The 26,293-nt window shown below is 39.2% G+C and overlaps 1 long non-coding RNA gene across 1 annotated transcript; it reads right to left on the reverse strand.

The window, feature by feature from the left end:
* Positions 1-1,911: 1,911 nt before the first annotated feature.
* Positions 1,912-19,175, reverse strand: LOC139116510 (uncharacterized). The gene is made up of 2 exons (XR_011548321.1): positions 19,045-19,175; positions 1,912-2,579 (listed from the first exon to the last, which is right to left on the reverse strand). It is a non-coding gene; the product is annotated as an uncharacterized lncRNA (long non-coding RNA).
* Positions 19,176-26,293: the final 7,118 nt, after the last annotated feature.

Raw genomic sequence — 26,293 nt, forward strand, 5'->3', positions numbered from 1 at the left:
ACACAGTATAAAGAGTCCTCATTTCAAATATTTTTAATGTCGACTCACACTTGCTTCTAAATTGTGTCTCTGTCGTGATATCGGACGAAGTTTCATCATTGACAGAGTACTGAGGAATAAAAGAGTAAAAAAATTATCAAAAATTTTACAAACATATTTGGAACCAAAAGTCACGAAAGCATTTCTTTCACTTGGCACCAGTTTTGGCATGTGATTGCTCTCCGTCCAATTTTATACCATTTATCACTATCAATGCTCCACATCGCTTGCCGCAAGGCACCCTTGGAATTGTAATTCCCGGTATTCAGCCAGTTATCAGAGCCAAGTGCGACAGTATTACTATACATGACGTTTTGTTCAGCACATCAACGCCAAGACCAAAAATCACTCTAAATCCTTCAGATACACATAAACAACCTTCGCACACTGGGTTACACTTATTAGCCAGGGAATGCGAGAGTACGATATCGAAGTTGCTGCATCGCATACACCGACAATGAATAAATCAGACTGTCGTTACGCTCGTGTTCCTGCCATTTTGTCGCTGGTTTGACCTTTATTTCCCCCGCCACGAATATCCCATCAGCGTCTTTGGCACATGATAGAATTAATCCCCGGATGGTAAGCTCAAGGTTGTCAAATTGATCTTTGGATTCCAGCTATCGGTTTACTGTAGTTCAGGGTACGTTTCCAATTGATCATTGCAATCTTTGTTTGCGTCAGAGTTTGACTGCCAGCGAAGACGAATGCGATACAACGACCAACTGTGACATCGTGCCTGAAAACAGACAAGTGCACAGAAGTTGCCGCCCTATTTTCGTGTTGATCGGGTCAGATTGTGTTACCTATAGAAACAGCTTCATAGTATGGTACACATTTTCATCTTACAACATAATTGCTCCGGTGTATACCTTATCTCTGGAGAGAGAGAGAGAGAGAGAGAGAGAGAGAGAGAGAGAGAGAGAGAGAGAGAGAGAGAGAGAGAGAGAGAGAGAGAGAGAGAGATAAACAGACAGAAAGAAGAAAGACACAGATAGACAGACACACAGACAGGGAAGGAGGGAGGGAGAATCGAAGAGCGTGTCAGACTGGAACACAAAAGGCACATAGCAAGTGTTCAAGACCAGAACACACCTTAAAAACAACTTTACTACAAATGGCAATAAATGTAGTTGCATGGAAGCAACTATATGACACTGTCGCAACCTTAAACTTTAAACGGTCCTTTAAAGAAGGTGAGTCATCAAGGCAAGCCACAGAAAGACAGATGGACAGATGAATGCAATAGAAACTGTAAGGTAACGAGAATGTAGAGAGAGGCACGGACATACAGAAAGAAAGAAGCTGAAAGGAGGAATGTAAAACCTAGGAGAGTGTATGTGAAAGAGACAGTGTGATATTTGTCGTCTCTAGTGCGTCTCCTGCTCTTGCAAATATCAAATATTTGAAAATGTACGTCGACCAATATTTGTCTATTTTTACATTGTCTCATGCTTTTATTTCCAAGCTGTTTAGGATTGACTGAATGAGGTCATGACCCATGCCAATTCTGTACCCTAGTATTATTTGACTCAACAATGTTTGGTCTATCTTTTCTCCAACCGACCACCTATTTGACAAAAGTAGAATAAATTTTGATGAAACTTACACATGTAAAGCTATTTTGAGAAGTTGTTGAACATACATATTGGAAATTCTTTGTGATGTAGAAGATATCAGCTTGCAATCGTAGAAAAAAATTCCGTCAAAATTGTTTTACCATATCATATTCAATAACATACCATACTCTTTAGAAGCTGCCATAAACGCTCACATGGGTGAAATCATGTGGCAGTTTTTACTGAAGCTAACCGAATCTGATTTACCTTAGATAGTAAGCCAACTATTTTACTGATAGTCAAATGTCTATTGTGTCTGTCACATGATATTTTTATTTCCAATATTAATACTAATACTACCAATCATCATCATCATCATCATCATCATCATCATCATCATCATCATCATCATCATCATCATCATCATCATCATCATCATCATCTTCATCATCATCAATATTTTCATCATCATCATCTTCATCATCATCGTTCACTGTCATCTGTTTGTTGGACAATGTACATAGCTCCTTCTTCACGTCGCAACTTGGCAACAGTGTACCTTAAATCGTTGATGTTTGCAAAACGTCTCATCTTTGTCGGTTTCATTTTAGGCAATGATTCTGGTCGAATAGTCGATGAAAAACAATTGGAAATCATTTGACTTGACTCTCGTAAACAGAACGGAGAGACGGTATTTTACTGTAATCACTCTCTTCGTCTTCTCGATGTGACGTCATCGGACAACATCAGGCTTGATTTAACTCCCAAACACTTACAGTTCGTTTGTTTGTTTGACGTAATCCCGTCTGATTCATTTGCTGTCGCTTTTTGATGATTAGAGGCATCCTATAAGATCCTTGATTGGATTACGTCATCGATTCGATAATACACCGACGGACCCTGGCCTAGACGAGATTGTGGCGCACCTGGGGACACACGGGGTCACAATCTCCGGAGTAAACGGTGCTGGTCTCAGGATACCTATAATGGTGAATGAATACAAAGATATCCACTGAGATAATGCTGAATTTTACTACAGCTCAGAATGGGTCCCGCATTTCGTCAATCTTGTTGGGATTGTGACATCTCTCCGGTCGACAAGATTCCCTAGGGTCAGCGGAAACGATTCCGACATGTATCGTTAGAAAATGTAAGCAGCCACGAGGGAGAATATGCGTGCAACTCACGGCAAAGGAACTCATTGAATTGCAAAATTGTGAAAGCGACCGACCGTGCGAGATAGACAATAAATCGGAAACAACACTTGCGTAAGACAGTGTTTGAGTCGGCGCAGACAACGAGTCCCTGTTCTCCTAATTATGTCTAAATTAAGCGCCGCTGACATGGCTGGGGTTGATTAAATATAGATTTGCAATTTAATTTAGTCGGTTCGTGATGTGAAGAGTCTCTCTGAACACGTCTTCGTCTCTTGTTAAAAAAGGATAAATAAAGATAACGTGTCTTTGCATGCTAATTATGAAAAGCTGATGTTCTTTGTAATTTCATTCGCAGATCCGCCGTGAATATGGCCAGATGGTGCCGCGATTCTGTTCATTTAGGTTGAAACGTAACTCTGCCTTTCCCACGATACTAGACTAATGTGTTGCTTTAGATGACGTGAATATTTTGCTGCCATCATCTTTCGCAAACTTGACATTGTGTAATAAAAAAATAAACATGATTTATTCTCTACAAGGTCTTTCTTAATCAGTAAACAGCTCACGTGAACTTCATAGTGGCATTAAAAACAGGAATATCGGCGAGTTGACAGATTTCATATTATTCATTCGAAACGACGTCCCTCATGCAACTCACATGCAATTTGGGAAATTTGGCATGTGCGCTATAGATGAATGTTCAGGGGAAAACCCCCGACAACCCAAACATGATAATCGATAAAGAAATAACCGAAAATTATGGAACATTTTTGGTTTAGAATGCCTGAAATTTGAATCGACTCAGATATTATGTGAAAATAATTGCTACACTGATGTCGTGTGCTTTTGCTGTGCTTCCCTCGATTTATCGATCCCTACAGCGTCTTTATCGACGACACGATGTCTTAGTAATCTATATATCGGGCGATTCAGGTGCCGACACCGCCGTGGAAGGTAAGACCGGTTTTTTCACGCATTCGCGAGAATTCTTCTGCGCACTGTGTCCAACGACAGTCACTTTACAAGCCGAATTTCCAATCCCCTGCCATCCCGATATAGGTTCATATGTTTGTGCGTTTTTCCAAATCGGCTGTCTCCTTTACCTCGAGGTTTTTTCATGTTAATTTTCCAGCAAAACTAGGAATGTTCAATTGCAATATTCTAATAAAAAATAATAATACATACACATTTAAAAAAAAAAAATTTTTCCGTTCTGAATTCATTATTTTCCCTATTTTTACGCGAGTTCAAGAGGTCAAATGACCAGAAGGTCCCTGTGATAAGTCAATCAATATGCAAATACAAATTGGCCACTCTGTGTGTGTTTATCATGTTAAGACCATCATATTGTATTGCATATTGTAAATACCGATATTTTGGCTTGACCCTTGACCCCAGGTGAAGACAACAGCATCACGGGAGATTCGAAAATGAGGCTGAATGGCAGGTTGGTGAAACAGGGCCATCACCACCTGGCTCGAAATCATACACAGCGATCGATCAGGAAAGACAAATGAACAATAACAGAGGGCGCCTACTTCTCGTTAATTTTCAAATCACGTTTGATAATGCATAATTTTTTTTATTACTTTTACCGGACTAATTTGACGAAGGGTACCCCGCTGGGACGATATCGCAAAAGAACGATGCTTCGGTCGAAATGATATGATTTAACGATGAGTACAATTTTTATGAAATAACGTGCACGTAATCTGTAATATTGATTCTCTCGGTGGAGTACTAAAATATGTAGCGATCATTTTTCATAGATGTCGATCATGTGATCGAGACTGGGAATCGTGTTCATGTGTAACAATCTAAATTTAGTCATCAAACAAGCCTTTTTAATTTATCCCCATTAATTCAAGTTTGAAGAAAGACAACTTATAGCCAAAGTGCTCTAATCCGTATTATAATGTTGAGCATATAGTTGCAAAGAATTGGCGGGAAATGGGAGGACGCATGGCGCGAAGAAGTTACATTTCGACGTCAGCGGGAAGGGGGTTTTTGTTCGTTGTAGAATTGCTTATGATGGCGTGCTGCCTTTTCAATTGGCTGATGTAACCCTACTTGGTGTCTTTTACTGGCGACTTAGAGTTACAAGCGTGAAATTTGACCCTTTTCTAGTTGGTATGACGTCTAGCTATTCGTTAGCTTGTAGGATTTTCCCCAAGGAACACCAGTGTACCTGTAACTCCATCGAAAAAGCAACACAGATCCGGAAGATTTGTCGCATTCTGAAAATGCGCGAGTATGTCCAGCTTAAGGCTGAACAACTATTTACAAACATATTACAATTTTCGGTGTGAATATATCAGATGATTGACAGCAGGTAGACGTGAAAGCAAATATAAACTCTTCGAAAGAGAAGTCTTGTCCGCCCCGGCCGATGCTGAAAATCTCCCTAATACGACGATCACCGACAAAGGACTCAAAACTTTAAGCACCGATGGAATTGCTGGACATAATTTGCATGTTAAAGGCGAGGCATTGCCCATCGTGTTGGTTACTTCATGCATGCCCTAACTTGTAGATAGATGATGTTGAAAATTACTGGCCGGAGTGTATTTACGATACGATACGATACAATAACTTCATTGCTATTATGTGCATGGTACATTAGGAAATTGTCTTGCTATGGTCACACAAAACAACTTAACATCAAATATTAACTAAAACACTTAAAAAACGGACAATAAGACTAAAAAGGTAGTACCAAGGAGGCATGAGTAAAACTAAGAATATAAAATCGAATGGATACAGGTCGAAATTAAATAAAAGGGCAAAATAAAAATTGCGATTTGATAGTGTTTGAATATACGTGGGTGAAAACCATTGCTAAAACGTGCGGTATAGAGGACCGATAGCGCCGTCCAGAGGGGAGTAATTGAAATAAATCATGAGCTGGATGAGTGTTTCATCAATAATATTGGGGCCCTATTAGCCACACGCTGGCGATAGATCAAGTGAGGGAAAATCTGTGCCAATAATTCTAGATGCACTGGTAACAATTTTACTTAATTGTGCTTTCTCTTGCTGAGATAATGAGCCAAACTATATAGTGATTGAAAAAGTTAACAGACTTTCGATCACAGCTCTGTAAAATTGAATCGTTACACTCTTTACTGTTTCCAAACTTCTTCAATCGCTTCAAAAATAGAGGTGTTTCTGAGCCCTTTCGTGATATTAACAGTATTTCTGTGCCATTTTAAGTCATTTGAAATGGTACTTCCGAGGAACTTAAAGCAATCAACAATCTCTATGGCAGTACCATTAATAACAAGAGGTTCGGGGACAGGTTTGTTCTTACGAAAATCGATGACCATTTATTTGGTTTTAGATCTTAATCCATGTTTAGTCCAGTGTAATGTCAATCTTTTGAATTTTCTGGACGAATAGTGGCCTAGCAAATAACACCCGACGTTGGAAATTTCGACCCGAGGCTGACTTTGATCCAAACGACACAATTTACATATCTTCTGGACGACTGTATAGTTGGCTTGTCCGGCGACATTGCGTCTTAGATTCTATTGGATGAAAGTATATCTCTCTTCGCCACGTCATTTCTGGTCAGACCCTTTCAATACAGTGTTGATCGATCATTCTAACTCCCTCAACATAGTGACTCGTTTGTAAATCACAGACAAAGTTGCTCGACGCACTTTTCTCCGAGTCCTGCCCACCCAGTAGAATGACGACCGACTCATCCACAGAATCTCGTGAACTGTAACACCATAAATGATTTACTGTACAAATCTCAAATGGTAAAAGGTTGACATAAAAGAGAAAGAAGGACACAGAAGCTATATAAGAAGTTATTTCCTCGACGAATTAGTTTTCAATCTATTTTTCAGTTGTAAAACATTTTATGTATCATATATGACAAGTACTTGCACCCTGCGTTATACAGATAGTTAAATTCAGTGTGACGTCACTTACACAAGATATTTGCTGATGCCGACGACCAGCTTGGCGATCCATCTCGTCTCAGAGAGAAAGAGAGCGACTACTTTATAAGGTTAGAGCATTGCCACGTCACGAAAGCACTACAAAAAATATCAAAAGTTACAGCTGCCGTCCCCTTGACCTTTTGATCAAATGATTGTTCTTGTGTCGTGTCTCTTGGAATGCCGCTGAGTGCTACTTGTTCGCGTTGATTATATCCAACAGCGTTCATCTCTGTGACATCGTCAGCAGACGACCAAACTCAAAAGGTCCGTTAGTCGTACTCCGTTACGATGCATTTTCAAGTACCTTTGTTCTGTCTATGAAAGCGTTTCTTGTTCTACTTCCAAGTTATTTCAAAATGCCAAGTGTTGAACGTGGGAAGACAGTATGTGTACGCGTACTATCTTATGGTTTAATTGATAACTGAATGTTAGTACCGAGTACAGTTCACTTTTAACATTCATACATCACTCTGTATAAAATACGCTTTGTTTGAAAGACCAATCTATATTTTATCATTCTTTGAGAAGAAGAAGGAGAAAATTTACATGCTTATCTTGTTTTTCTTTAACCGTAGAATGCGCCTCAAAAACAGATATTCGGAATCTCAATTTTTTTTAAATTTTAGCTCTGAACTACCACTTGCGGGTGTTCATTCTAAAGCTCTTGGAGTAAGAAACATTTTAACCGCCTTAATTTGTCGAAAATTAAAAAGTTTACTTTTCCCAATACAGTTAGTTAACACAGGGATGGCGGCCATTTTGAATTTCACATATAGGTAAATTTTTGGTGATTTGTTTCTCTAGTACCACCTTTGCATGATGACCTCTGATTTTTTTTTCTTGGTTTGGTAAGAGAATGGTTGAAGTGTCATTGGGGAAAGTTTTGAGCAAACTTTTAAGTCTTTCACTTTCAAGGCGCGTTCTACCTTAACAAAAAACTAATAAAAAAATCATTAAAAGTTACAACCATTGCCCCTTTAAAAAACTTTATTGACTGTAAAATATTCAACAATTTTCTGATACATTTAATAATTTCTACCAATAAAACGAAAATGTCCTTTACGACATTAGAATAAAATTTGATCGTGACGTCATGGGCATGTAAATTAACGCTTTTCATTTTCATTTCAAAGTTTCCGCCATCTTGAAAACTCGCCAAAATTGTAAAATAAGGAGGGAATAGAAAATTCAGATGAAGAACATTCATTGTCACGTGTTCCAATGAACGGCAACGTTTCTGTCTCCATGGAGATTCAATGCATCTATGCACCATGGTAACCAGTACTTTTTCGCGTATTCACATCGAGGCTGCTGATATATCTAATTACGGCAAACGTTTAAAACAATCTTGCTTAAACATTCACATGAAGTTAAAGTTCGTCCTTCATAATTCTAGTATTCACATCCTCCGCTAAGTACAGTTACATTTACTAATTTTATGTTTGAGAGTAAAATCAAATAAACAATGAAAACTAAATTTATTGGTTATGTAACTATCAATATTGACATTGGCAACGCCCAAATCACCTTGATGGATCAAATGGCCATGCCTCGTCTACCCGAACAGAACACCGACATTATCACGATCATGTCTGTGTTGACTCTGCTATTTAGACCGGCCTTCGTTCAGTAGTTGTCCTCTGATGATACCAGGAAATAGTTTCTAGTCCATTTCAACCATCAAAATGCCATTGTTAATTTGCTGTGAATGAATGAATGAATGAATGACTGTCTCACTAAATAACTGCATATCATTCAGAACAAATGGAGATCTGAAAAAGTGATAAACATTGGAACTTTAATGAACATATTCCAATGTTCCTTGTTTCAATTTAATTCAATTACTATTTAGATATTATTATTTTTGTGGTATGTCTTTGATATAGTTTCCGACATTTTTGCGACTATCGACGGTACTCGCAACAAGGTGTCACATGGATAACGCGGGAAAATCATCATACTTTTGATCCAGATGCGGACAAAAGCAACAATGCCAATCAAGACAAGAATGTAAAAATAATAACAGAGGAGTCAAAATAGTTAGAATTCTTTAATCAGAAAAAAATTCTTTCGGGCGCTTTTGTGAACACGGCGGTAGAACATTAGTGAAGGGTTCTGAATGGCAAGGCAGTAGACTTCCTAAGGGCACATTTGGTCAGTAATTCGTTGTCTATTGAGTACCGTAAGTATTGCGATAGCCCCAGTCCTTTCAGCCATGTTCGTTATTCTCCGCGTTTTAAATTCACTGCCCACGCGAAAACTATCAAGTCGTGTACAGCTGTTTCGTCTTCTAGTCATGCATAAAAACATTTTTGGGCTATTCTTGAAAAATTTCCGGAAGACGAAATTTTGACTGATCGCGGTGTATTCTGATTGGGATATATAGTGGGGATCACCCATGACATAGCTAATTTTGAGTCAGGTCACTGGTCATAACAAATCTCATATCTCTTACGTCTCAATCGGCTGAGATCTCATCTACACGGTTTTCTAAAAGCCTCGGATAGCATAAATAGCCCAGCCGTGGTCCTGGATCTCGGAGATTTTAATTCGATAATTACTGCAGCCGCTCTTTGAAACCCTCAAGAAAGCAAAGAAGAGTATGAGACACTCAGTCGATATATGCAAGGTATTGAATGTGAATGAAGACATTCAGAGAAGCACAGGACTTTAAAATAAAATCCCTTTCAGGTGTAGAGCTCAATATCGCTTTACAGTACAACCAAGACTGAATGACGAACAAAGGTCGCTGAGTTATTTTCCAATCCGTGCATTTAAAGGTTCCTCAATATCTCGCAGCGCAATAGCTCCAACCTTCCCAGTCGACGTCAGTTTTATGCAAAGACTCGCGTGAATCGAAGACGGACAGGAATTCTGTAGAGTCGTTCTTCTCGTTACGCCCGCAGATTGTAACGGGAGGAAAAGAAAGCAAATCTACTGAAATTTCACCTTATTAGATGCGCCAATTGCTTCGTGTGGGCGTTCAATATCACTGCGAATCAGGCAGAATTTTTCTTCGGTTGCTTTCATATTACCATGGATCAGTGCTCAATTTCTGCCTATTTTGCGCCGGCTGAATAAGTCATTGGTAAGGACTCGTGGTAAATGAATCCATCCTTTGTAGTTGACTCCAAAGTCAGATTCTTCACAAATGACTTGACTTGATTACACGGCTCTTGAAAGTTCTCTGGCAAACAACGTATCCTAATCCTTGATTGAAATTGGGTTGATTCCGTTTTTTGCAGGGGAAAAGAAACTGCACACATATTTTTAAAAAATCCAGGTGCAGCTGCCCATTATCAATGTGTTTGACTGATATAGAGGTAACTCTCGCGAGATTAACATGAAAAAGAACTCGTAGACTCAACAAATCTTTCCAACACAGACCATTTTACAAGTTAGAACATCACAGATTATGGTTGTTTATCTGTTTGATTATTTGTCTGTCTGTCTGTCTGTCTGTCTGTCTGTCTGTCTGTCTGTCTGTCTTTATGTCCGTCCGTCCGCCCGTCTGTCTTTTTGTCTGTTTGTCTGTCTGTCTGCCTGCTTGTCTGTCTGTCTGTCTGTCTGTCTGTCTGTCTGTCTGTCTGTCTGTCTGTCTGTCTGTCAATTTGTTAACCTGCCTGTCAGCATTTCAGTTCGCCTATTAACCTCCTACTCTTCTCTTAAAAAAGACTTTGTGATATTTGTCTGACTGTTCATCGTTCCGCCCAGCGAATGCGAGAAGCAGGGCGATTTCGCGGGAACCTACCAAAGTCACAAAAGAGACTTGGTCGCCAGTTGGTGAGAATGTGTCAACCTTGTGAAGTTAGTCGCTGGCTTTTTAATTAACTAACAATCGACGAGACTAACCAGGATTATGCAAATTTGTAAGTTGTATCTCTAAAATGCATATAATAACATAACAATATGGTGGTAACAAGATGATGTTAAAAACTGCGACGGGATCGACAAGGATAGAATGGGATGGTGACGCTGATGATGATGTTGATGATGATAATAATGATGATGATGATAACGATGATGTCGTTGATTATGATGCAGATGACGATGATGACAATGATTATGATGACGACGACGATGATGATGATAATTATGACGATGTTGTTAATGATGATCATGATGATGTGATAATGTTGTTAGTGATGATGATGAGATGATGATAATGATGATGACGATGATGAGTTAGTGTTACTGATAATCATGATGATTTTAACAAGACAAATTAAACAATGACCAAAAACAACCAGCTGATACTGATAAAATCGTAACATCATCCTAACAATAGGATTAATATCCTTAGCCGTCATTTCTTATTGAACTTATATTACAGAGATAAGATAAACAGTCATGCGCGAATATAAGGCCATAAAAACGCTATTGCTGACGATATTGTATTCGCGTTTACTAACATTTTTGTCTCATGGGAATTATTTCTCTATCTATAAAGAGAACGCGCTGTTTGTTTTACGGAACCATCTTGGCTATGAAAACAACCTTGCATGGTGAATATTGACATTGGCAATACCATATAAGGTGTTTCAGGTAGCGCACATTGTAGCATAGTGATGCAATAAAATCACCAATCTCACTTTCACATATCAAGATGACCCTATCAACTTCCTCTCGTTGAAGGTAAACACAACGAGTATTGACCTTTGACGTGTGTCATGCCAGATATCCCAATGATGGTAAACCTTACGAGGAGCGATTCTCCATTATCAAATGGATAGTTCATTGTAATTCTATCTTGATCAAATCCAACAAGATGGTTATTATCGCTCATGCGTAAACTCTGTTTACGATTGTCTCTAAATCGACAGTGTCTCCTTTCCTCCGTGTTTGCGATGTGTACCATATCGCATGCGAGACAATCAGCCCACATTCGTTATCAGAAATCCTAAACCGACATTGACCCTTTCAGCGCTAAAGTCAATTTCTGTCACCTTTATAAAATATACCCAAGTCAATTTTTTTCAGAGTTTTGACAAAATTTTGATAAAAGACTATAGCCAATGAAATGTGATATCCTTTTGGTCCAAAATTATCAAAAACATTACTGAAAAATTCGTAAAAATTGGTAAAATTTTGCACTGAAATTTTGGTTGGAAAAAATTACAGCACTCAAAGGGTTATAAACCGTTCTTTGGGCAAGGGCCATTTCTGAGCAGAAATGTCTTCTATTCAAGCGAATGGGAATTCCTTATCAGGTGCGAAAGGTGTGTGCCCGACGCAAATATGCCTCACTTCAGCGACGTTTAAAGTACTAGCGAATTTAAAGGTGTAAGTCTATGCATACATGTTGAGCGTTGTTAACACAGCGTGTACCGTGTGTACAGTCTGGGCAGGATCAGATACACGGCAAATACCGTATGGTGAGCTTAGGCTCTGACGGACGTGCTCCGTTTACCCAGACTAAATTATTGTATCACTCTATATTTTACGGTCAGATAAATGCCAGGGTCTGTAAACTAGATCCATTCAACAAAATATAAGACAGAACCAGCAAGTAAACGATCAGCGTTTGATTATTGACACTTGTCAGAGGAATACGACTTTTCATTCTAAGCCCTTTATTTAAATGTATCCATGCGTGTAATTTAAGTTGGCTTTACCTAGAGCAATTCAACTGCCAGAACACATTTTCAGCGTTTTAATACCGTACTGAGAGTGGGGAGACTTTTCCCTCTTTGTTCGATTGTACTGATCTTTGATGGCGCAAGCAGAAGTAATAGAGCAAGTGGGCAACATGTGTATATGTACGTTTATTTCAGTAGCACCAATTGTAACGAGGAGAAGAAATTTGACTATATCATTTGCAATAGAAGGACATTTTACTTCTACAAGTGTAGTAATAAGAGAACAGCAAGGTCATAGGTCAGAGAACAATGGAGAAAGTCTCCTTCCTTTTAATCGCTTTCGATTTCATGTTTGTAACATGTGGGATGAAAATTTCATCTGTATTTTGATTTGGCGAATGTAATTAAATTCTTTGTTTTGCGTCAACTCGAAATGTTTAAATGTAAGCTTGTAAGCGGTTCAAAAAACACACAGAAATTTAAAAAAACAAGTTTTATATTTTCTTGGTTGTGTCTTTGTAACCATAGTGCCCATTCAAGAATCAAAGCAGAAACCCCTTTTCTACCTCCATAATTGACTTTAAGGTAGAATGCGCCTCGGGGACAGATATTCGGACTCTCAAACTTTTACAATTCTTTTCTGATCTACCACTTGTGGGGGTTCATTTTAAAGCTCTTGGTATAAGAAAACTTTTCAAAGGCTTAGTTTTTCGAAATTCGAAATTTTTCTTTTTCTCCACTTGGGATGGCGGCCATTTTGAATTTTAAATATCGGTAAATCTTCGGTTATTTGTTTCATTAGTACCAAAATTTGCACGGTGACCCTCCTCTTTCATTCTTGATTTTGAAAGAGAATGGTTAAATGATTCCTTGAGGAAAGTTTAAGTAAAAGTTTAAGTCTTTCACTTTCGAGGCGTACACTACCTTAAAGTGTGGCATTTCTGTAACCTTGCAGGCCGTTTTAAGTATATAAAAAATTACAAATTTTGTGAACAAAGATTTGTTGGCAGAAATGTTACGCAGTAAAGTCCTATTCAATTACACTGAGAGGGATTTTTTCATGGAATTCGGAAAACTTTGGTCTCGCTCAAACCTGAGTTAATGGTGTTCCCATTTGTGTGGCTATTATTAGTGACTGCAGTATCATTTGCGTAAACCGGTCTTAAATAGATGTGTCAGCATCAATTGACTAAGATGATCGTCCCACACATCTCTTTTTGCGACAGTATATATTGTTTGTTAGCCGTCAGAGTGAATCCGCTGTGAATGCTGACTGCCCACGTGCGGAGATGGGATCTATAATTTACCAAGAGACACATTTACAGACAATCAGAGGCATTTTGATGTCAAGCACCCGCGTAATGCACACTTTTAATAGCTACATCCCACGTCGGCACGTCATTGTCAACGGTGAGTTTCACACAGAACTGCACTCGAGCTGCTTAAATAGGCGACGGAACCATTTCATAGTGTTGCCAGTAATGATTCCTGTCGCACGTAAATGCGTGTAAAAGCATTCAGTATTCGCTTCGCGATATTTTACGTCATTTTTAAATGCCGTTCCCAGTTTGCGTCATCTCTAAATCCAACCGTTTTACGTCACTTTCCCATACTTCGGAGACTCGTTCTGCTCTAGCTGTCTTGTTCAATCACAGCGGAAAATCCAGCACTGTGTTTACTCGCGTGCACTATTTGAAGGCAACCCGTAAATTATCGAATGAAATCGAGAGTCGCCGAATGTGTAAATGATTTTGTTTGTTTGTGTGTCGAAAGAACATTTTTGCTTTGTACATGGAATGGTGGAGAAGTGGCCGAACGACGCCTGGTGTTAATCAAAACGTTCATAGCAATCTTGTGAAAGTTATTTTGTGCCGGTGACTATGTGCTGTGATGTACGTAACTTGATTATGACGGATCACCTGTCGTTGACAGTCGTTACTAACAAGGAATATGAAACAACTGTTTCGATGAAAAGGTAAGAAGCGGTTATAAGAACCCTGTTTCTGACGAGAACTCGGACGTCAGAATTTTGACCGATGACTTCTTGTAATTTTACCCCGATGGCTTTTCAAGCGCTGACACACCCCTCGTGACCCCTCGCGGCTGACATTGTCCAGGGAGGCGACCAGCTTCAAATTGGACAAATGCGCGGGAACTCGAGTCTGATGATTACAGGCAATTCTCATGTTTGCGAAATATGACGATTCCAAGGTGTCATAAGAGAGTTCACCTGGAAAATCAAAGCGGAAATGACGTGCGCATACGACGAAAGAAGTGCAGCCGAGGTAACTTACACGTATGTTCAATACGCAATGAGAAGAAAAAAAATAACAAGTCGCCTCTGTCAAGAATGAAGTTCGTCGTGATTTAGAACTGTTGTAAAACCATCATAACTTACCTGACTGACAGTTGTTTATTAACTTGTGTTTATTTTTGCTCTTCTTGCTCACATTTCTTTCTGTTTTCATACTTAAATGATTCAGTGTCACAGTCATAGTTTTGCTTTACAAGTTACAGCAATATATCTAGCATTTGTATTCATTGGCTAAATATAAAATCTGTATAATGTGTTGTAAGAATCGTTTATCACTAACCCAAGTTCATAAAAAAACAAGCAAAACTACACTCACATCTCACATAATCACTCATTTCAGACTTTTGTTGATAAGCTACAGACTAAAAGTACGTTCGCTGCTTTGGCTGGAGCGACCGATTTTTGATGATTTAAAATACCTAAAATAATAGCGGCTAGTATCTCTTCGATACGACAATGTTCCTGTATACGGTTATGTTATAGATGGCAAAAACTGTGATTTTGCAAAATTATGCCCCCGTTCGGCTTTAAACAAGGTTGCGCAGTCTCTAACGGTCGAAATCTCTCGGGCAATCAAAACAAGATCAGGCGTGGGTGAAACACGATCTTTATCAGTACTCGCTGATAGGCAATCATTTCCTTCATGACCCATTTGACTGCAAAAACACTGATTGGCAATGCTACGCAATGTTTGCCCGCCAAAATTTGCCTTTAGAAATTGTGCAAAGCCGCAGAATTGTGTCCTCGTTCCAAGACAATTTATAACGTCGCAGGCCACGGGAGTTTGTCTTCTCCACGTGAGTTTGGTCAAGGTGTGGGGCGGCGATAACGAGGCTGATTACGCGTGAAAGGACTTATCGCAAACGTTTTAAATTTTTTTTTTCTGAATCTCAAGGTTTGTGTAGTGTAAAGCAAGCCCATTAAACGTCACCTTGGAAAGGTATTAAGTAAACATTTTTCGATCGTAATCGCTTGTGTTCCGTTGGACTGTATTTTGACGGCCACAGATGTCATAGACCGCGTAACAACCGCGTTAAGGGATTTGTTAGCGAAGGACTGTCTTGATTGAGTTCACGACTGTCGACGAAAACGCGTTACATAAAACTGTCGATGCGTGTGTTTTGCCAAACGATGTTTACAGCAACGGACTGTAATTATTGAAGGCCTTCGAAGACTTGCCTTGTTTACGCCTTTCAAGCTGTTCTCTAATTGCGTCGATTTTTGTTTCCTTTCTTGTTTTTGAGACAGTAGTGACGCAGTCACCAGATTTCAACATCATTAGGACAAGAAACCACGTCTTCCAAATACTTGGACCGTTAAAACTGAAAAGATCGGCACATTTATGACGCACCTCGTTCACGCAGACGGAAAATATTCTGAAAGGTGCTTTTATGAAGGGGTCGTAAACAGAGCTGTGCGGGGCGATGTCTGACAAGGGAAAGAGAACTGACAAGAAGAAACTGAATCGCCATGGCAACTGCCTCTAGAGGTACACTTGAGGGGACCGTTGCGGAAAGGGAGGCATTACAGACAAAAATGACGAAGTACGTAAGGTGCAAAACGAGTGTACCTTATTACAAGAGTTCAGAATGTTCAAGAGTATGGCGAAATGCAGGCTGACAGCGGAGTCGCAGTTATTTGAAGTGAACGTTTCCGTATGCTGTCAGGTAAAATTTCGGGCCGGAGATTCGTTGAGTGCGTGATAGACGTTGACTTTGTTTAATTTTTAAAACTCTTATGTCGCCATCATGCATCTGATGTTACTGAGATGCCGAGAAAAACATTATGTTCGGATAGCCAGTTGAAGCGAGCGTTGCGCATAAGGGGCTTCAAATACATGTGAAAGTAATGGGGTAGCTATGGTTTTGTAACATTGGCATTCAGATATAGGACTGTATTTTTTTGCATAAGGCCGTACATGGAGAAAACGTGGTAAAATGCCTGAACGATGATATATACCTACTTATTCGCCTTAAAGGGAGTGGGTATTCGAACTGCAGCTGTATGACTTTCTTGTTTACAAATAATGTATTTCATGCACGATATCTGGATGCATCATGTCAACATAGCTGCAACATTTAAATTTTACGATGTGCATATTATGATAAACATTATTTGATTTTCACCAATCGCTAACGTACAATGATGGATAGTGTTTACGTTGGTCGTATGGGTCCCATACGACCTTTGAGCGCAGTTCCAACGACCCCCCCTCTTTAACCGAAGTACTAACGTGTATGTATGCTTCGTCAAGTAGCAACTTTATCCCTGAACATTCATGGACATCGACCTAAATCGTTTCGCAAAATATTCATGTAATGTACATTTTTTAAAAAACAGGAATGTTCTTAATTATGATAAAGTAGCGTTTTAATGGCTGGAGGGGGGTGTTCGTGAAACTTTTGGACTAGAGAAGCAAATAAGCTAAGATAGGCCTACCGATATTTAAAATTCAAAATGGCCGCCGCAACAATGGGAGAAAAATAAAATTTCGATTTTCACAAAAACAAGACTGTAAAAACTTTATTTACTCCAAGAGCTCCAAATGACCCCTCATGAGTGGTACACGGTATATCAGCAAAACATCAATTTTGAGTATCTGAGAGTCCGAATATCTGTCCCCGAGGCGCATTCTACGGCAAGTACATTTACTGGTATAGGCTAGCGGATATAATGTCACAGTATCGAGTAAAGCATTCTAAATAATTTCGGAACGTGCCCTACAAACACCTGTCATTTTAAACGTTTTGTGCCGTTTTGCGAGAAAAGCGGCTCTTTGTCGCCGGTACTAATAGCTCTAACTGGGACACACGATCGATAATTGTAAAGTCAAACACGGTCAGGAAGTTAACTCTCCCCGTTCATCCTTCTTGAGGGAATTCCAGATAGAACGTGCACATGCATGGGTCAAGCACATAATGGTAAATATTTTTTAAATCCTACTTCAGGTCAAGTTCGCTGGCGGAGTGACGGTTTCACATCCCACCCAATGAATCCTAGTTACTCACTATTCTCAAATACACAGAATCACCAATTCCTCCAACCCATCTACAGTCGATGAACTCACGTCAGCGGCTTGATATGTCAGACAATACCATGGCCAAGAAGAAGGCAATCAAAATTTATCGTCTGCGATTTCATTTTGGTGATGAGGTACTTAATATGCGAAGTCAGAAGAATATGGTCACAGCAATGCTTTTTCACACAGAGCAGCTATTACGGAGCCATTTCCGAGCCTCCGTTAAATGGCGTCCGCCGTCGTTCTGTAAACAGGAAACGCGTCAAGTACCTTTTCGAATTCCTGGAATTCGACGCCTCCTTCAGAACGTACTTCACGAATTTCCTTGTACGACGTGCCGCAATTGCCACCTTAGACTCCATCGCCGTGAAGAGCACCATTTCAAGGATTCTGTTTCAGTCAAATTCGGTTCCGCAACAAAGCCTGGGCACGATTAGCTCTAATTCTTGCTTTACAACACTAAATCTCGTTTTGTATTTTAAAATAAATATTTTGTTCTGTCCAGAAAAAAAGCAAATGCTTCGGATTTGAGGTACTTCCATATCGTTTTCTGTCCATTTTTACAGCCGCCATGTTTGTTTTTTTGCTCGGTTGCCGGACAGTGTTATTCACTCAACAGACTAAGTTCATTTGGACTTACCAGCGAATGAATTGTTTCTGTTTTGTTAACATTAATGATCAGTTTTGAAATATAAAGAAACGCGCATAGAGAACAGCTGACGACGATATCCAATAACAACAAAGCTAATACTAACAACGACAACAACAACAACAACAACAACAACAACAACACTATTATTAATAAATATAGCCCTTGTTCATTTTTGGTTATGCAGGTATAACTTGTTGGTTTTGCCAGAAAGCAACAGCAACACACTTTGCTCTCAGACTTGTTGAAGTTACGCTTCTCGCTTGAACAAATGATTTTCGGTCGTTTAACGGGATACACTTGCAGTCGTCGGAACCGCGATCAAAAGTCGTACGGGACCCATACGACCAATGTAAACACTGTATCCAAGGTGCGATGGTGACTGATGAAAGTTGAAACATGTCTGTCATAATCTACGTCGTACAATTTAAATGTTGCAGCTAAGATGATGAGGTGCATCTAGATATCGTGCACGAAATACATTGTTTGTAAACAAGAAACTCGCACAGGCGCAGTTCCGACGATCGTTTCCCTTTAATACGACCCAGTGCAAAGACTTCGTGAAAATGATCTAGATCACCTGCAAGGTTGAAGAGAAGCGGCTTCTTGCGTTTGAATATTAGCAATACAAGCCAAGATAGTTCTCATTGCGCGATTCAACCGTACGTTTCAACAAGTCGCCAGGCCATACAGGCAGAACCGAACTTCAATACGTGCGAAAGGAAACTAAACAAATTGATAAAATTCATACCGAGAGAGTACACCACTTAATACATACCCGAACAGTGTCCGCGTTCACCGGTATTATCTTTTTACGGTTCCGAAAAGTGCTCTGCATAAATGATAGCGGAAAATTTAGAGAAGAAGATCCCGCCCCCGAGCTCAATTAGGGAGCGCGGCAAAATGAAGCTATCACAAAGAGCAAAGCGGTCGCAGGTGGCGTCGTATGGACACACTCAGCAGGGTCCCTACTGGTGAACATGTAATACTGATCACCGATAAGATAAAGAGATTTTTATCTTGAAGAGCAATACACGGTATTATATCGTCTTTTGGGAAATATGTCCAACTCTCATATTATACAAATTTCATCGATGTTCAAAAACCATGTCGTCATCAACAGATTGGGAACAAGACAGTCCTGACGCAGCTCGCCCCTGATTTGTGGTGCTTTAATGCGACTTAATACTTTACATGCAAATCAGTTTATATTGCCATTTTAACAGAAAGGGATAAAGCATAGAGTCGAGTGAATTACGAGATATTTAACTGAGCCGACAAAACTTTCAAAATGTGCAGATATTAAAACCATAGGCGTAAATAAAAGTCCTGCGATAACCATCATAGCTACAAATAAAAGTGTAGCGACTTTTGTCATGATAGCTGCAAATAAGACTTTATATTTTAACCCGTTTTATAGAAACAGCGTTTTTCTAAAATTTGCGAACAGCAAAAAAAATAACCCCTTGCGTTTTCGAAACGCAAGGGGGTCATGTAATGTAGAATAAAATTGCTGGGCCTTATGTAACCTTCACAGCATATGGCGTAGTTAAACTAAATATAGAAACCCTTTTCATTCCAATGTCATTGTGTTGGAATCATTAATCATATTTCATCAAAGCTGACTGCGTGTCAAACAAACAACCGTGCAGACAGGCAGGCTGCTACCAGTTCCACCGAGCAACAAAGCCAGACGCCATAAAGTTGCATATTACGCACTGGTGATGTGATACGATATGTCATAATATGACAAGAGGTTATAGGCTGTGTGTGATTTTGGCTGGCCAATATTTACATACACTACACAACGGTGCGAGTGTATAAGAATACCGAGTCATGGACCTGTCAACACTTGTGCGTAACGACCAGGGCATATTTTTCCGGGGTAGAATTCATTTCTCAACGATGACGTTGCAAAATTTGAACTGCGCATCGTGTATTGTCATGTATTTAAAGGGATACAGTCGTCGGAACTGCGCTCGAAGGTCGTATGGGACCCATACGACCAATGTAAACACTGTATCCGAGGTACGATGGTGATTGATGAAAGTTAAAACATGTCTGTCATAATCTACATTGTATAATTTAAATGTTGCAGCTATGATGATGAGATACATCTAGATATCGTGCACGAAATACATTGTTTGTAAACAAGAAACTCGCACAGGTGCAGCTCCGACGACCATTTTCCATTGAGCACATCTTACAGAGAAGAATATAAAAGAAACCTTTTTTATGAACAAAATGCTTGTGCTTGAAATATTATCAAAACTTATGGGCTGTATGGCATCTCGGAAGCTGTTATCCAATTGGTTGGCTGAATCACGGAGCTAGAAATCTAGCTCCATGGCTGAATCTTAGTAATACAAATAGACTCCTCAAGTTTCTGTGAATAGTGACAATTGACCAATCCGATATAACCTTCCGAGCCGGCTGCAAATCAGCAGAAAGTTATAGCTGTAGTTCCCCTCGAGCAGTGTTACACAACAAACATGGAGCAACAATACTCAAAAGTGCGCATGCCCTTATTACAGTTATGTTAAAGGATGTAATATAATGCATTGTGTTATATTGTTATGTAAATATATGTTATGTAATATAAAACTAAGGCTGACGTTTAATCTTCCTTATTTATGATAAACAACGCAAGGGTACCTGTGCAATTGCGCGAAACGCCATGTCCGTCCCTGTAAGTTTGTTTAGTTGCCTGATATATCTCATGACGAGCGCCATTTTGTATATTTGTATATGAGAAAACTTACGACAGGAGGGAGTTACAGTATTGTTGGAGCAAAAGACGCCGCGAGACGAATTGATAAAAAGAACAGCATACAAACATTTCTTGAGTTTATTCTCACATTGGAATACCGCTCCCGTTCAAATGTTCGAAAAGATTGGAAAAACAGATACCCGTCTTGTTCTACTGACCGAACATTATTTCGCGCCATTTTTGTGGCCATTTTACACAGTATCGCCGTGAACTTGCCGAGCGCGGAAACTCCCGGCATCCGCCGGGGGGATTTCCGACACACGTGAGGAGTGATTAAGCCCTAGTAATTGGTGCAAACAGGAAAGTAAAGCAAGGCGAGAAGTCGTTACATCGATTTACAGCTGAACGCCGCGTTTTTTCAGACTGGAAACACGAATTCAAATCAGATAGAGAATAGAATTACTAGGAAGTCATAGATAGGAGCTATAGAAATCTACCATCCTAATCTTTAGCGACAGATACAGCATGTGTGACGATAATATCATTTCTTCTTATATCGACCAAAATAACGGCATTATGATTATCAAGGTCAGGGTAACTTTGCCTTCGGATTTGAATGAGGTGTTCTGTTAAAACTATTCAGTGAAAAAACGGATACTGTCCTCTCCAGCAGCTATGGGCATTGTACACACTGTTTCAAGGAAAACAGTCTCAAAACACGATTAAAAAAAAACCCAGCCTCATGTCACGATTAGCAGCGAAATTCGATACAGAGCTCGAAAGCCCCGTTATGATCGCATCACTAACGAGTGCACAAGTATCCTTTGCGAATTGTGCGGGTCTAATTTACCGAAAGCTGAAATTACATTTGACCGATATGTCTTCGTCTTATAGGTGTTATTGTAATCAATTGCTATGGATTATATTTAATATAAAATTTATCGACCTCGGAACCTCTGTAGAGACTAGTTACAGGGGTGCCGTTTACGTATGTAAGTAGGTCAAGCTTGAAGCCGAATATGATAATAGCATTGTAACCACAGTTCACTTGATAGATGGGTCGTGCATTTAAACACCATCCGTAATCGATCTGGCCACCGCAGCCCCCCTCCAATACAGAAAACATTATCTGCAAAATTAAAAGCTACCTCCAATGGAACACGGTGGATACCGAAAGCTGTCAAAAACTCGTCAATTTTGATGGCCTCGCTCCATTCAAAGCTGATTCGCAGAGTGCGCACCATCAGTCAGGGCAACGCATACAAGGTGAGCGCCTTCGGGGCAACATGCGCTATGCAACACCATGCGTTTTATGTAGAAAGGGAAAAAACGGAAACGATGAAATTATTAAAAGGCGATTGTAATTCGCGGAGTTGTTATTGAAAACGCCCAGTCCATTTATACATAGTATTATTTTTCAATAAAGGAACGTTCTTGCTTGATGTTTATTAATATAGAAAAAAAAGTGAACAGAATGCCTGAACCAGTCTTAGGCTTGATAAGGACACTTTAGTCATCATCTCGAGATTGGTTTCCCATGGCAACAGCGCTCCGAGACTACTCTGCGTTCTTGTGTTTTGCCAATTGAAGAAATGTCGTCGACCGATAATGGTGTCACGTTGGTTTCTAGGGTCACCTGACAAGGCCGACAGTTGCACAAGAAACAGAAACGAGAAAAAAAGTGTTTACAAATTGAATGCCGAACGTCTGTATTCCAACACTGGAAGACAAAAGCTGATGTTTGAAAGCGGTTTTGCCATTTCAGCTGTATGTTATCCCCGGTTAAATAGGCGCTCTTTCATGTTACAAATGTATTTTCCATGTATAAGGCAACAATACAAAAAAACCCGTAGAGAAACAATGAGCTTGTTTCCATGGTTACCGAGATTTCAAATCTGATCTGGTGTTCATCGTTATGTTAGTAGTGAAATGAACAAAACACAAATCAATGGTGAAACGTCGTAAAGCGCCCAAAATCTGATCATTGTAAATTTCATTAAAGTGAAATACATAACAGTGAACGGAGCCCGTTTCATAATCAACAGCTTTACACCTGGGGAGTCGATAATGGTAAACGCCTTGATTCCATAGTTTTGGATCCTTGGATCTCGTAATAGCTGTTACAAGGTCTCGGTGTTTAGCGTTCAGCGTTGTCAAGCGAGATCAACTGTATTGATACTCCCTTGAGGCAACAGTTCTATATAATAAAACGAAAAGCGTCATATCAAATTAATTTTGATTCGCCAGTTGCTCAGGGGGCCTCGCCGATGATAATAATTTGTTTGCTTTCAGTAGGGAAAGATGTTCAACTCAGCACGTTTTGAACAGCCTAATCATAACATTCTGTGTCATTATTTTGAAAGTAAATTGCAACTTCTGTAAAAGACAATATTCGTACTCTTAAAATATCAATCAAATTTTATGCACAATGCAGGACAGCTCAATTTGGTTGGCATGGTGAAGTAAGAAATGTAGCCAATCAGATAAATATATGCTTATCTATTAACATTATATATAAGATGCACACGCAGAGACACACAGAGACGCATAGACACAGACAGACACATACATACACACATATATTATATAAAATAACATAAATTCAAGTATCAAGTAGTAATATGTGTCACGTAAGTTTCATTCATCTTGCAATCATCAGATCGCAAGATTTACTTGAAGTAATATAAATCCTGTTATTTATAAGGCTCTGCCTTTTGCATCGAGCACTGTAATTTCCCACTAGGACATCCGGGTACTTTAGTGTTTGCATGTGATCTCTCTCTCTCTCTCTCTCTCTCTCTCTCTCTCTCTCTCTCTCAAATATATATATATATATATATATATATATATATATATATATATATATATATATATATATATATATTATATACATATTGATATAAAATTTCTAGCTTAAGGCAGTAGGCGTAACCCTCAAAATATGATTACAGGGATGACAATTTAAAAGTAATATGTAAACGTAGCAGGTAACCAGCATTTTATGTTGAAAGGAACAGACATATCCTGTTGCAGGTACAATACCAGTTGCACACCAAACATTGAGTGTTTACTTGGTGAGAATAAAGTAGTTGGTGTTAACTACCGTGGCTTGTTCACGACATACAGGGTGTTTTCAACCCCCTATCCCCCTCCCCTCGAGGGACTCACCAAATCCGTGTAATCGGCTATGGAGGAAAGTAAGGAATAATATGGTAGACATAATTTTCTTTTAGGTTTCTCAGGATATTTCATGTCGTGTCGCAGCGAATGGACTAAGAATTACGAAAGCCATATGAGCAGAATATCGGCGTGTGTACTTCACAGAGAGAATTGGGGGAGGCGATGAAGTCAGTGCGGCCATCATATCGTTGTCGGATAGTCCGGCGGAAATTAAACGTCACTCTGCATCTCTGCGTCATGTTCAAAAACAATATATGTATGTTTTTTATTTCCATCTTGGCTTTTTTCAAGACACTGTTATCGCTGTAAGACTTTTGGAGGAAACAAGAAGATCGAATAAAACGCTAAGTATCAAGCATTCCCAAGGAAATTATTTATTTGAACGTTTCCCGAATCGTGCATTCCAGCCAACCAACCCCATTCCCAAGACATTAGATGGTTTTACTCATATGTATTGGGAATTATAACTGTTCTTGCGAAACCACTGTTCAACTCTAAAGACATGATTGATTATAACGAGGTCGTCACACATATACGCGAAAATAATAAAAAAAACACTGGAATTTAAACTGTCAAATTTCATTATTGTAGTTCAAGTTCGCAATGCTCAGTTTGATTCATTCATTCATAGAATTTGATTAGCTTCACTTTGAGTGTGTTATGAGAACCTCCAACCTGTAATGAAACTGTAAAACTTCCTCAATCGCGTTTCCCTGTCTCACCATGCGAGAGACGCGTAAATGGATTTGCACACTTGTATACATTCCTGCTACCCTGTGAATAACTCGCATTTCCAAACATGTGGCACAACTTGCACGTATTTTTGGAATTTCAAAGCATCATTATTCATAGTAGAGGACACGTTCGTTATTCTTAATTGCTCTTCACCTAAATCACTGTAAACGCAATTGTTATATCTGCAATTTTGGCGGGAAAATAGCCTACAACGATAAAATAATGAGGGTCAACACGGTATCGTATACGAAAAGGATTTCCTCACGAAATTTTGTACAATATTTTGTTATTTTCGACTACTTGGAGATGAATTCTATGAAGTACATGCTTTTTGCATTTTGAAACGAAATTTTGTCTCAATATAAACGGCGTTTTCCTCCGCTCTGATAGTAAGCAAATCTACCGAACATGCGCTGTGCGTATATGTGACCTCGATCCAATTATTGGGGTCATGCCCGTGATTATCTCTGTGAAATGATTTGGAAAATTGATAGACTTAAACAACAAGAAATAAATGATTAGCGATGGCTTCACCGCCTGTCAACGGCCACCCAGAAGAACTTACGGTGCGGCTGAATGCACTTTGCGCGCTTTTGAACCTGATCTTGAAGATGAAAAAAAATGTAAATATGTGCCTAGTGTCGTTTTGTGATTTCCCCGCCAGATTTTACGCGCGCGTTTTAAGGTGAAGTACTACGAATTACGTCAAAATTAAGTTGTGGTGTCATTTTCTTGAAACTTTGCACAAATATTCTTGGAAGTTGTGCAAGTGCAAAAATAAAATAAAAAATGGGGGTCACCACGCTCGTTTCCATGGAAACGGACGTTAAAATCGCGTCGTTAGAATAAATAAAAATGATATAATTCACTTAAACTAAAGAAAGCAATATAAAAAGCTTAGCAAATGAGTTAATTTTAATAAATACCAAGACTTAAGATCCATATCTATCGAATGTATAGTTTTCATGATGTTTGTAAAGCAATTTTTACATAAGTATCAATTACAAAATGACGATATCGAAATTATATCACTACATTATTTCGAACTTTCTTCCTGTCGCTTTGAATGGTGTCATTTTTGACCAAACTTGGCGAATAAAATCCTGACATAATGCCATTTAGTTTACACTTTTAATAAAAGGGTGTCACCACGCTACTTTTTACAATATCTCCAGGTGAATGGGTAATATGCGCCATGTAAATGGGAGAGAAATGTTAAAATTTCGCTCATATTGAATAAAAACCAGCTTCCTAGGGGGTCAAAATATGACAAGGTTATAGGTCACATGTATTTCTAAGAGACTGGGTCAAAAAATTAGGTAAAAGCGCAATTTCAATTATGACAGGTGATGTTAAATATATGCGCTACAAAGTAACCCATTTGCGACAGGCTGGAGTTAAA

The sequence above is a fragment of the Ptychodera flava genome, chromosome 17 (genome assembly GCF_041260155.1).
Source record: "Ptychodera flava strain L36383 chromosome 17, AS_Pfla_20210202, whole genome shotgun sequence".
In the NCBI taxonomy this organism is placed as follows: domain Eukaryota; kingdom Metazoa; phylum Hemichordata; class Enteropneusta; family Ptychoderidae; genus Ptychodera; species Ptychodera flava.